The sequence below is a fragment of the Octopus bimaculoides genome, chromosome 1 (genome assembly GCF_046866305.1).
Source record: "Octopus bimaculoides isolate indiv1 chromosome 1, ASM4686630v1, whole genome shotgun sequence".
NCBI classification, from domain to species: domain Eukaryota; kingdom Metazoa; phylum Mollusca; class Cephalopoda; order Octopoda; family Octopodidae; genus Octopus; species Octopus bimaculoides.
Genome location: NC_142928.1, coordinates 72,992,097 through 72,997,459, shown reverse-complemented (window position 1 = coordinate 72,997,459; position 5,363 = coordinate 72,992,097).

The following is a 5,363-nucleotide window of genomic DNA, read 5'->3' as shown; positions in this document are numbered from 1 at the left end:
TAGTATGCTAACAGTTGATAGCTAATTAGAATATACAAAGAAATCTAATCGTAATAATTATTTAAAGAAAATATTCATTATGACGGTTATTTCATGGAAATAAACAAAGCAGTTTGACTTAAATGATAAAGCTAATTATAGTTTTATTAAATTAAACATAGAATGAAGAAGAAACCAAATTATTTAAAATGAAAACGTAAAAAATATTTCACTGAAGCCTGCAAACTTCAAATTTACAATTCAACGATATAAGCGTTAATGTAAGTCTAACTTATTTGATTTATGTGTTTCTTTTTAGCTCTTTCTGCCATCAGACTGCGGCCATGCTGGGGTACTGCTTTGAAAGGCTTCAGTCAAACAAATCGACCCAACTACTTATCTTTTTAAAAAATTCTGCTACATATTTTTACATTCATTATTGCCAAACCGCTAAGTTATAGGGATTTAAGCAAATGAACAGTTGTATGGTAGTTTTGGTGGCCAGATGCAGGCGAAATGATGCACACACATGCACGCATGCACACAAACACACACACACGTACATAAATATGTGTGTGCATGTGCACGTGCGTTTGTGTACGTATATATATATTCTGCATCAGAATTTAAAATCATGTGATATGGGTATATCTACTACTTCAGTAGGAAGCTTTATCTCCCTCGTCAACTTACTAAGATAGCTCTTTTTGTGGCTAATGAGTCGTTTTGACTCTTATTTCTAGTAATGCTGGTACCACTTTGTATCTTTGTCACTTTAGTGACGTATGTATATATATATATATATATATATATATATATATATATATATATATATATATACATATATTCCTTTCCTGAGCGTCCAATAACACTATCCATATCACGTCCTCACTTTGTTGTTTCTTTGTTTTTTTTGTTATTGTTTTTTTGAACTTATATATATATATATATATATATATATATTTACACACACATACACACACACACACACACACACACACACACACACACACACATATAATACATACATATATACGACATGATGCCACACAGTTTCAGTCTAACAAATTTACTCAAGTGGTAGTGATTATCTCGAGACTATAGTCGAGGATACTTTGCCAAGATGCCACGTTGTGGGATTGAACCAGAAACCTTGTAGCTTCAAAGTGATCTTCATAACCACACAACCAAGCCTGAGATACAATCCAATAACAGTTTGACTCAGCTCCATACACCTTAAAGCTTTGTATGCTCGAAGAACAAAACTATCACGCCAGGCATCTATAGAAAAATAAAGGATTATGATATTTTTAAGACGGCTTCTAGATGTTGGCCCCTATTGGCCAGTTCATGTGACACGGTGTTATTAGTATGAAAAACGACAGCTCTCATACTAATAATTATTGTTTGGTGACATTATATACAAACTAAACGTTAGTAGTAGATTAGCAGAATAGTTAGAGCATCGGGAAAATGATGTGAGACATTCCGAATCTTTGCAAATTCATTGCGTGCGGTATTCAATACATTACCCTTTAAGTGAATTCTCTCTCTCTCTCTCTCTCTCTCTCTCTCTCTCTCTCTCTCTCTCTCTCGCTCTCCTCTCTCTCCTTCTCCTCTCTCTCTCTCTCTCTCTCCCTCTCTCTCTCTCTCTCTCTCTCTCTCGTATCCATTATAGATACATATGCTACATATATGGATATATATATATATATGTATGCATGTATCATTCTATAAATACATTTATGCAAAAATAGAGCAGGAGAGAGAGAGAATTTAAGAAAGAATGTTTAGCCGAGTATAACATGGAGAGGTGTGAGTTTCACAAAGCTGATTTTACTTCCATACACTACATGAAGTCATAATGTGCTGCACTAATCGAACAATTCAATAAGCTATAGAACTCAACACTATTAAGGACTGAAAAAAGTTTATCTCTGCAGCAAAACGCAGACCAGGGTGGAATTTTAGAAATAAAGATTTAACTAGAGTATTTAATTCGGAAAATTTACTGCTGAAACACTGTAGAGATGATGAGATGAGGAGAGGCCGATGAATCAAGTAGGATGTTACATAGTTTGCTAGTTCAGAAAAGCGAAAACTCCAGTGATTGAGGCAGCGTGGAGTTAAAGTCCTTTGGTGTTGTATAGATTGAAGTATGTTAGTAAGTGAATCTTGGATAGTCTGTCAATCGATGCAGTCTACAATATTAATATATATAACTTCTGCCCAGTCTCAGATACGTGGACACTACGTTGGTTTGGAGACCATTATCTTCTGAAGACCGTTAGCAACAGTTAAAGGCTGAAGTATTTCTTTTAAAATCGATGTGGAGTTCGTCATGCTTCATTGAACATTAGCAATTATTCTAGACTTAAGTGTTTCCCATCAAAGTGGTGTGGAATTTATTGTGCTAGAACATTACCATAAGTTCAGAACAAATTATTTCATGAAGGGAATAATACTACTGTTGTTTAGACTTAGGAAGCTGCATCGCTTCCTGTCTTCTTGTAAACATAAGGACACAGGAAATGTGTCAAGGGGCCGACAGGAAGCGGTGCAGCTTCCTAGGTCTAAACAACAGTAGTATTATTCCCTTCATAGACTGTCAACATTAAGTTGACAGCATACAACTACTTCATCGTATCACTACTGCATAAATCTCTCTGAGAGATTTAGAAATGTATAATTTCTAAGAAATTATTTCCCTTAAAAAGAAAAAAAAAACTATTCATGTAGTTTTTACAATGTTGTGTTTCAACCCCAAATTAGCTCTGATCAAAGACATCCCAACTGCGATCATCTCGACATCCCAATATTGTCTATTACTTCAGATGCCAGTGTGTGATTTGAGACATATTTGGCTGCTGTTTCTAGTATGTGGAGCGCCTACGTAGATGTCTCCTCGTTGTCTCATTGTAGATATGTTGTAGCAACGTTTCAGATATGCGTTCGCATGAGAAATCAGTAGATTTTGACACATTTATAAAAGTTTGTGAAGGTTTATCTAACAGTTTACAAGTAAAAAAGGCGTATTCTTAGATATTTCCTTGATATGTGTAATGTCTATTTTCGTTATGCCAGAAAATAGGTCGTTATATCTTCACTGGATGGTGTTTTAATTCTTTGTAAACGGAATTAGTGCATTCGTTGGGAGGTATGAATGACGTCTGTGTGCAAAAGGTTAAGGAGGAGTGAAGGGCGTTATCATCTGTACAAGAGTGTAACTCGTTGAAAGTAAGAGAGAGTAGGTCACTGACGTATAAAAGAATTAATATGGATGACTTGGCTTATCACTTTGGTACAAAAGAGTTTTGAATATGGGATGGAAAAGGCTCGTCGACAAATGTTTCGATGGAATGCTCTGACTGGAAAAGTCCCATCCATTTGATGAAAAACTGTTGAAGTCCATATGAGGGTAACATCACCAGAAGGTTCTCGTCAAGACAGCTGTTGTTTACCAACTCTATGTTCAAAGGCGTTCCTACTTTAATACCGCATTTGTTGTTGTTTTAGGAATGATATAGGACTAAATTATCTGATGTGTTCTTCCTTTCTGTTATTTTCGAGTTTGATTTTTAGCAAGTCGTGACAACGAAACGAACTCCTTAGGAAATTCTCGAGGGTTCTAACGATGTGTGAAACGGGAAAGTAAATTTCCTTTATGTATCAGATATCACCGATAAGGAAAATAGGTACATTTTTCATAAAAGTGGTGGGTGCTTATGACGGTGACTATTGTTGCGCGCTTCTACCGATTGTATTATTGGCTAAAACTTTGCTGTCAAATAACTCAGTTCGCCTATATGTAAATAGATATTACAAGGCATAACCAATTTAACACTGGTCATGGAAACTGCTTCACTGACTTGCTGGAATATCTCTGAATTATATTCGAGTATAACATGGAGAAGTGTGAGTTTCACAAAGCTGATTTGACTTCCATACACTACATGAAGTCATAATATGCTGCACTAATCGAACAATCCAATAAGTTATGGAACTCACCTCTATTAAGATAGTAAATATTTGAAGCTTAACAATAGTTGGAGACCTGAAAACTTTAGAGCTTTATTCTCATCTTCCCAATGTAAATAATGACCAAGTAGAAAGTAAACCTTCCAGCCATGCACTTTCTACACTTAATAAGTTTAGATTCAAATTTTCTTAGATCGGAATTTCCCAATAACTAAAGCAACATTTTTGCCTTGCACGCATGAAAACCGAAACACCCTCTGTTAAACTTTCAATACTTACAGTAACCGAATAATTGAAAACAACCTGCACTGAGAACCTTGTCTCCTAGTCTCATTCAACTGACCTAAAACACAGAAACTACATATAGTCACTTAAGTTTCCAGAAATAATAATCAAATATCTTCCCCTCACACAAGTTACTCCTTGCCGTCATTAAAATAAGAAATTTAGAAATTCGCATCGAGTACTGTAATTTTAAAAGCAACTTGTCTCGAAGAAAAATAGGTTGATCACTTCTGGAACAATTTGGTTGTAGGTCTGCACAATCAGGCAAATTCAGGAATAAACACCTTGATACAGGCATGGTTATGTGGTTCAGAAGTTTGCCTCGCAACTATTTGGTTTCGAAATTTTCCTTTAGCTTTTAGCTTATGGTTTCTCTGCAGCATTTATATCAATGTGGGCAGCATTGTATATTCTGCATCTATTAATATTACTCTACAGTGTTTAACTGAAACACAGCTTATATACTACCTACAGTATATCCTCAACTCAACTTAGAATTCTTTGATTCGGTCAACTGACAGGTGAGGAAATTTGATCAACTATCCATTTGCTGGAAATCGATCAATTGATCTTTTGCTTAATTTATCGCATATATTCACTTTTTAGTTTTTACCTACAAATTTTTGACTATGTAGGGATCAACAGTCCGTTTAATTATATCTGATCAACTGGTTGATTTATAAAATTTGATCAACTATCCATTTGGTGAAATTCGATCAACAGACTTTGCTTAACTTTGCCTATATATTTAACAGAGATTCTCCAGCAATTTGCCTATAGATTTTAGTCTATTGTCTCGATATTCGCTCAACTGACCATTTGATGAAATTAAGTTAAATCTCCATATGGTGAAATTCAATGAACTGTCCGTTTGATAAAATTCAATCAAGTGAACATTTGCTTAACTTAGCTGATATATTTTAATATACTGGTTTTAACCTATATTGAGCCTATAGTTTCCATATAGAATTTAACCTATATTCTGCTTCCACAAGCCTTTTATTAACCTATGATCAACCTATAATTTTTGCCTATAAATTTTACCTATAGTTTCTTTACTTAACGAGATTCGATCAACTGAGTGTTTATCTTTTATCCTTTACTTGTTTCAGTTATTTGAC